The sequence below is a fragment of the Anguilla anguilla genome, chromosome 8, assembly GCF_013347855.1.
Source record: "Anguilla anguilla isolate fAngAng1 chromosome 8, fAngAng1.pri, whole genome shotgun sequence".
Classification (NCBI taxonomy): Eukaryota; Metazoa; Chordata; class Actinopteri; order Anguilliformes; family Anguillidae; genus Anguilla; species Anguilla anguilla.
In genome coordinates, this window is record NC_049208.1 from 3,409,486 (window position 1) to 3,418,820 (window position 9,335).

Sequence of the window (9,335 nt, forward strand, 5' to 3'; positions counted from 1 at the left end):
TACATTTACATGATTGATATACTTATAATAAACTAGTGTGCGGATGAGAATATTAGTCCATGTGTTAAACATTAATTTAATTGAAAAAGTAACTTACCCGATTCCATAATGCCAGGAGTAGCTATAAATGTAATACGTTTATTTACAAAATTGCTATGAACTTCGGCGAACCTCATTTGCGTGAGAATAAATCTTTGATGGCACAAAATGGGCTGATTGTTTCGAAGTTTTTTTTTTCACATTCACTATGAAAAACGTGAAAATAACACTTCCAGAAGAAACGGTAAGAGCAAAGATATGACAAGTAGTGTTCGCAAAGCAGAAAGCAAGGGATTAATTTCCGCGGCCAAACTCTCTGGGATAAGGTTTGTCACTCTGAATTGTCCGCACGGACTGGAAAGCTACTCTTGTGGAACACAGAGAGCATCAGTGGCACAAGGTTTGCTGCGTAGCTGCGCATAAGCAGGGCAGGGCGAGCGCAGCCAGACGCGCATCCTCTCGCAATCCTCAGGCGCACGCTTATGTTCGACAGCTTTCTACGTGATTACCGTTCCAATTATGTATTTGTACATATAGCGCGCTGCATTTAATGCATACGCTTCCATTTTTTATGTCTCTGATATTCAACAATATATCTTTGCCACGCCGAATGAAAAAAAATAAGTTGCGCAACCCCTCTTATCTGCTAAATGCCTGTCATATAATGAATGCTCCTTGCCCCATTGATAGAGTATACCAGCTATATCGCAGACATTAATGCTTTGGTGGTGCATGCCTTCCTTCAGGTTAGCTAGGGAAAAACTGACATATTGCTGTTTAGACTACCTAGGTTACTCAGGGAGAAAATAACGACTCAATTTAAGGCACTATCACAGAACATCAAAACTCAAGCTAAAAGCCTAGGTGTTAACATTGACAGCGGTCTGAGCTTTGAGCCCTATATGCGGAATGTAACCAAAACTGCCTTTTATTATATGAGAACCAAAGCTAAAATCAGACCTGTTCTCACACGAGGAGACGCAAAAAAACAAAAAACAAAAAAACAAAACAAAAACAAACAAAAAAAAAAAACTAATGCACTCATTACGAGCAGGCGTGACTTCTCTCTTGGCTTCCTAAAAACACATTAGGACAGTTGCAAATCATTCAGAATGCTACTGCTGGAGTCTTAAGTTAAATAAAATCAGGAAGCGAGCATACAGCCCATCTAGTGCATAAGAGTCCATAATGAGAATGGGCCATGCAGCATGTCTGTGCTTGTGTAGGACAGAGTATTCATCACAGTGCCAAACCTTGAATTGTGCCATGAACTGCCATGATGGTAATTGATTTATTTCCATAAGTAAAATTTACCATTTCTTGGCAATATTTTGTTATATGAATTGTGTTTATTTTTTGTAATTTAAGAAAGTGGCAAAAACCAACAGTTTCTGTAAAGTGATAAGGAAAGTAAAGCAAAATTGATTGTTGATGTTATTTGATCAAATTGAAATTAGTACATTTTTTTCGTACACAGGATATCACAAAGTCAAATACTATTATTATTGCAGTGCGGCATTCAGTCCAGCGGTGAACTGCGTTGGTCTTGACTGAGCCGGCTGGTGGAGAGTGCACACACACCTGGGTTGCGTTAGCTAATCAGCCCAGACCAGCTCCTTACCCATTATACTACACTGCTGCCCTAAGCATGCTTGCTTATGATGCTACCAAGAGGAAACATATAGATTGAAACCAAGACTGGATCTAAAATGTACCCTTGCGGAACGCCATAAATTATTGGAGCTGAAGATGATACAGTATGTGATCACCAGTAGCAATACAAAACTTTCTGGCAGAAAGATTAGATGGAAACAAATCCAAAGAAATACTAGCAATACGAACACTAGTTCTAAGGAGATCCAGTAAAATGGCAGGATCTACTGTATCAAAGGCAGCACTGAGATCTAATAAAAAGCTAAATGGAGAAATGACCAGCACCGCAGCATGAGCATTTCAGATAGGGTCATTGGCCACTTTAAGTAAAGCAGTTTCTGTGCTTTCCATTGTGCAGAAGCCAGACTGGAATTTTTCAGAAAGCTTATTTCTACTCATAAAGGATGGCAATTTCTTGTAATCCAACTTTTTTTAAGAATCATTGAGAGGAAGGAGATCTTGGTCTGAAATTACATAAACTTGTAAACATGTAAAATCTATTACGTCTTGACAAAGGTCTTTTGACTGAAATGTGGATGATATTGAAAGCAAAGAATCAAAAATATACGCCAAAATGAATTTATTCTGAACGTGTTCGTCAGGATGATAACGATAGGTAAAGTTATAGCTTGTCATTGTGAAACAATTTTGGCATTTATAATGTAATATACATGAGGATGTATTAACTTTCTATGGGTCAGAGACTTCAGTCATCCAATTCAAAGGATTTGCAAACAACAACACTAAATGTGACGACTGAGATTATGCTCATTTGTCCAATTACTTTCGGTCCCCAAAAATGGGAGGACCACACATATACTTTCTACATGGTTCATATGATATGTATGGAAATTAAAGTTAAATTAAACCTCACGGTCTGCACTATAACCTCACATTCATGGTTGTATTCCAATTCCAATGTGCTGGAGGACAAAGCTAAAACAACAATAAATCTCTCACTGTCCAAAAACTTTGCATTAAGTTATATGCATTAAGACAATGTAATATTGCATCATAAGCTTATTATGCAGATTTAAAGCCCACTGAAAAATAATGGTTTCATACTGGTGCGAATTTCCAAACTGGATAAAATCATTAGGTTCGATGGCTGGCCTGTGGACAGTTGAGTTTGTGTGGATTCGGGTGACGTCATCACTACTGCACAACCCTCCAGGAACAGGATTTTCTCCTCCTGTTGTACATGCACACAGCAGTATAAGAACATGAACATGGGAAAGGATGATGTTTGTGACTGGTGCTCCTGTTTGCACTGCGAGTGGTTTTCATGTTTGCACTGTGTGCACTTCATGTTCCCCCTCTGAAACATGGCTTAAACTTGACAGCGCACACAAAGGCTGAATGGTTGGGACGCTGCTGGGCCGCACCTCATCAAAGACTGCTCTCTCCACGTCTGTGCCACGAAGCGACCCGTCGTAGCTGAGGGTGAGCAGGCTGCTGGACTGAGTGTTGGAAAAGGCCATGCAGCAAACCGGGCCAGTGTGGGGCTCAAACAGCAGCACCCCGTCATCACCCCAATCGCCTTCCTAAGGAGAGAACGGGACATAGCACCCAATGGTGTCCTTGCATTTCGTGATTGACGAAAGCATAGATAACAGCCTTGACATTTTATCTGGAAGCATTTCATGTGGCTTCTGAAGTGTAGTTGTTTTCATTTCAAGCGCAATTTGGCACACCTGACTCTACAAAAGAATAACGTGTGCTTTGTTTGGAATGAAAACAAACAGGACAGTAGATTTCCGGGAACACGGTTTGTTACCACTGGTCTACTGTAATCGTTTGGGTCGCAAATGTAGGCTAATTTTATTCACTATTTTATTTTTTTAAGTGCGACTAAAATGTTAAGAATTCGCAACCAGCATTTAACTCCCAATATTAGTCTCCTCAGCTCCCCACTTCCTGCATCTCGCGCTGAGAAGTTAATTATATTTACTTCTATTAATTATATATAATTATATATCAATTATATAAACGAGCTAATTATATTTACCCGTTATAAACATGTTGCAATGTACTGTTTTGTATCACATTGGTGAGTGAGCAATGTAAAAATGTTTACTGGGCTGTACTTCTCTCTTTATGTTCTTACTGCTACAAACTTCTGCTGCTACTGTGGTATGTGCTTAACTGGGTGACCTGTGATATTAACGTGAGGGGATTGATACTGCTAATGGTAGATTGATGCTGTATCAATGTGATTATGGCCGGTTTTAGAATATCATGAAAATGGAAATAGACAGTGAACACAGCGACGAATCTGCTTCTTGCCGATTTCCACGCAACTTCTGCTTAACCGGGCTGTGTTACTGCTGCCACGGCATGATCACATGGACGGTGAATGGAGTAAAGGCTATTTTGGCTTTATACTTCTACGGAGTACACATAAAAACTCCAGTGGTGTATCGGTGAGTATTTCAGACTGTTGTTACACCAGTTTCGTCTACATTCCAAGTGTCGGTCTCGACAAAGTTGTGTCTCTCAATAACCTGTCGAAGGCTGTTGAAGGAATGTTCTGCATTTGTGTGGTTAAAACTTGTGGCCCGTGTAAGGCTGGTTGCCTCTGGACTCCTCATTGACAGGCTGGGGTTCTGCTTCATAAAGAATGTGAACCAGTCAGGCCCAGCCATCTGCTTCTCATCCCATGTTTGTGGGTGTTTGATGTTATACATTACTGCCAGTTGATATGCAAACTTTCTGACCTAAAATAAAGTGGAATAGAAGACCTGAGTGCATAGACAAAATGTCTGTTTCCTTTGGGAGGTCTGACAAGGAACAGTCTTCTGTAAACCGCCTTACCACAGTCTCACAGAATTTCTATCAATGAAAACTTAATGACTAGCTGGGACTCAGTCCCTGTGATTTTGACTTTCACTGAAGCAAACTTTATAAAAAAAATAAAAAATAAAAAAAAAAAAGATCTGAGAATTGTACTGTATTGCTCATGTGCGCATATTGCTGTCAAGATTCTAAAGCTCCATTTTGCCCTCCCAAGTATTAAAAATCTGTACAAACCTCAAGGCAAGTACACAAGCTATGAACAACTAGTGGTTTTCACTTGGGATGGTGATTTTCAACTATTTCATAGGTTACGTCCCAGATGGTGGTCTCGAGGTAAGGAGGGACAATAACTATCCAGGTGAAGAAAGAAAAATAAGCTAACTGGACTTTTCAGTGCAGGGAGTTTATTTACAGTAGTGAAGGTGTACAGGTGACTAGTGCAAATATATAAAACATGTACAAAACCCTGAAGTGGGAACACATGGGGGGGGAGGGGGGGGGCGGGGGGGAGAAGAGAAAAGGACCGAAGGTGGTGCCAAATCAAAGAACTAAAACGCAAAACCCCACTATCTAAACAGAGTAATAATCTAGTTAACAAAGGAAAAGGCATCAAACAAAACCTAACTACTCTGACTTCCCAAACAAAAGTACAAAGGATGGCACTCACCTCTAACCTAATGTAGCTAACACAAAGTAACTCTACGTGTGCAAAATGTAAAGGGTACCCCAAGCTTACCTAGTCCTTTTCCCTAAAACAGGGAAACGCACAAAAGGCCAGCACAAACATAACTAAACTCTACTTTTAGAGTGGAAGGCACAAAAGACACACACTCCCTCCCCGCTAACCAGAAGTAAAAATGAGGGAAGAAGTCTGTATAGGTAAAGCTTTATATAGGAGATGGTATTGAAAATCTGTACATACCTCAAGACAAGTACACAATCTATGAATAACTAGTGGTTTTCACTTGGGATGGTGATTTTCAATTATTTCACAAATCAACTATGATCACTGTGGTGTGGGGATGGCTGGTTTAAGCAGCCACTGCTGTCCTGGGTCAAGCTAATTAGACCTGGATAGGAATTAGATAATTGGCCAGGCTAATTGGACTCGGGAACAGGAGTGGCTGCACCTGTGCGTGAGGCATGTGCGTGAGGCCCATGTGTGAGGCAATCAGTGCGCACAGGTTAAATCTGCCATCCCCACTCACACAAAGGGAGAGTCTCTCGGTCATGACAGGGTTAACATCTGCTCTTTGGCTGTACCATCTTGCCACCCTTCTAAATAAACGTGGACTGTTTGAACATCATCTCCCTGTGTCCCTGTGCTGGAGGGCCCCTTGGAAAGCCACTTCGGTGGCCTGTGGCAGGCTTGTTTGCCACAATCACATTTAGTGCGCCATGCCAAATCGTTTCCATAGAAATCTTTCTAAGGCACGTCTTGGTCGGCTGGTGCCACTCGTTCTACAGGAATTTAAAGCCCGCATAACATTATCAATAATTAAAAGTAATTATCATTATCAAGTTTAGCCTATTGTGTCAATAAGGGCAGGTCCCGCCAGATGTGACAGGCCTAGAAACAAATGTTGCACACTCACAAAACCAGTATAAAACGGCTAAATACTCAATTCTGGCAGCATTATTTTTCCATATATGCCAGGATATGAAGTAGCACCTGCAAAAGTTCAATCACAGTTCAGTGGTTGGCTTGCTAGCTATCCGTGGTAACGAACATGCTGCGAAACCATTTTGACTTAAATCGAATTTTGATGTTGGGTAACCTGGTCGAGGTACCAGAAAAAATGCTTTCATTACTCAATGGTAGCCTGTAGGGTTTGGGGTATTTGCTGGAATACTTACCTTACATTTCCATTGCAGTGGAATTGCATATTTTGTGTTTCCATTACAGTTGACGGAGGTAGTAAATTCGCCTCTGGAAATTTTCCTCAGCGCAGAATGTTCAAACTGCATAACGCTCAGCTGTTCATGCATTATCCCACTTGTGCAACAGCGCACCAACAAAAAGCAAAATTGCAATTAAAACATGCATTTTTTCAAAATATATTTTTGCTTTATTCTGTTCATATTACATGAAGAAATATACGCTATTTTAATGTGTCTCTTCTTCTTTACACACTGTACGGTAAATTTGCTGCTGCTTTTCTTTGTGTTGATCAGATTAACCTACAGGGTCCAAGTTAAACTATGCGGTCGCTCCCTTTTGGAACTGTACTTCCTTCTAGGGTTGTTAACACACTTGTCCCTGGTTACGGTTATACACTTTGTATGTCGCTCTGGATGAGAGCGTCAAAATGCCAAATGCCTGTAATGTAATGTAATGTAATGTAAATTAATGAATGGAGCCAAGTTCCAACACATAGCCTAGTTGTACCTTATTACCTAATTGTAGCCTAGCCTTTATGAGAAAATCAGAAGATCAAGTAGGTACATATCTGACATGTAATCGATCAATCCATTACTGGTACCCATCCCTAATTTTCACAAAGAGCTCAGTATTACCAGGTAGCTCCGCTAGCTGACTGACTAGAAACTGCTAGGTAGCAAGTATCTTGATCAAGGCTTTTAATAGCCCAGACCTAAATATGAAAAGATATTGATCAAAACTGAAAGTAAATAGGTGAGGTTATGGTTATTGAATGTCTTTGCAAAAAGTGTCATGTCTGATGAAAACTGAGGTAACACAGCTGCAGCTCTGTTGAGTGACCTTGTTTTTGCACGATGAGTGAAAATGGTATGTGGTCAGCCCTAGCCAGTTTAGTATTCAAATTATACAGCTGGATATATACTGGAGCAATATCAGCTTATGTACCTTGCTCAAGGGTACAACGGAAATGTCCTACCAGGGAATCGAACTTGCAACCTTTAGGTTACAGGACCAACTCCTTAGCCAGTATACTACACTGTCATTGTATAATCATTAATAAGCACTCAAATTCCACCCCAGAATCAAACACCTACTATTACTAATAGGGACGCAATTAAAAACCTTAAAATTCCAAAGCTCCTAGTGTATTGTAACAAGCCCCTGGGTGTACTGTAAACAAAAGGCCCTGGTGTGCCGACAATATGCCAGGGAAGTGCAGCTTCAATAACATATCAGGACTCGAAATTAACTTTTTTACTTGGTAGCACTGGTGCTCCCAACTTCAAAAAGTTAGGAGCACCCACCGAAATGTAAGGAGCACCAACCATATATGCAATAGATTTTTTATTGATAAAAAACGACAATATAACAGTGCGGTTTACAAGTAACAGTTAAACTGTCACGCCTAAAATGTGTGACTCTTCAAGGAATTGCGTGTTATGCATTCAAACAACAAAGCGCTTCTCGTCACATTAATGCCGCTAATTAAATCAACCGCCAGTAAACTGCATCGGAGAGACATTAGCTGTTTCAACCGGGTCGCTACACAAAACACTACGTTAACGTTTCAAAAAAAAAATGCCGTAATCGTTCGGCATCCGGCTGAAAGCAGACAAGCCTCGCCTGCGTCCGACCCGAAACCCTTCCCTGCGGCACCCTGAGGACCATGCGGTCCAGAAATGGCCCAATTGCTAACCTGACCAAGGATGAGCGTTTGCTTCTAAGCTGGTAAGACATGGTTTGTGCACACTGCAAAACTTACAGCAGTGGTTGTCAAACTATCCTGGAAATCTGTGTGTGTGCTAGCTTTTATTTCAACCACAATCGCAATCTCAGAATTTTAACAAATAGTTTTTAAATAGATGCTTTTCATGTATTGAGGGATTTACCTTCTTAATCCTTTTGTGCACATGCCAAACCGATTTGGGTTGTTTTTAAACACACTGATTCTAGGTAAGGTAAGGAAATTTTTATTATCTCCGCAGAGCAATTTGTTGCACAGCCAACACAAACAATTCACACAAAACATAGAATTACGTAATATTATTCAAAAGGCCAATAGCAGGGACAAATGAGTTCTTAAATCTATTGGTCCTGCATCTTGACAGATTATATCTGCGACTAGTTGGATTCTATATGTGTTCTTGTCTATTTCCATAGTATCCTTACTTTACATAAGTTCTACTGACTACAGAACTCCAATTTAGATTGGTCTCTTTTGAAAGGCATCAATTGCTGTGGAACTTTCCAGTTCTGTTTGGGGAAAATTGAAGAAATCTCTAGCTGTACTGGTATTGGAAATATATTTTTTTTTTAAAAGACGAGACTCCAAAAGGGAAATTCAAGCAAAGACTTTACTAAATAACAAACAGGGAACAAATAAAAGGCCACGAGGGGCAAAACCATAAACACAAAAAGATTAATAACTGAAAAAAAAAAAAAATGAACACAGGCAGGGCGGAACACAGGCAGGACAGAACAAAGGCAGGACAGAATACACACAAGCAGGAATGCAGGCAGAAACAAAGTCAGAAACACACAACGCACAAGCAGGACCGAAGTGGGCAGAATACATACATTCAGAAACGAACACAAGGAACCAGCACCCAAGTCAAGCGGACAAAGAACTTAAATAGACAGGGGTAACAAGACACAGGTGAACTCAAAGAACAATCAAACCAGAAAAGGAGGGGATAACAAGACACAGGTGGGAACAATGATAGAATAATTAAAACCAATAATACAACTAACACAGGGTGGGAGAACTAGCTGAAACACAAAACTGAAGTGCCGCCATCTGGCAGCCAAAAGGGGAAAAACAAAAACAGAAAATACAGAACCATGACAGTTTTGGTGGCCTACATATAGTCTTCTTCCTTCCAGATATCTCAAATTTAGACTCATTGGTCCAAAAAACCTTACTCCACAACTCAGGTGTCCAGTGTTTGGTGTACTAATGGAAATT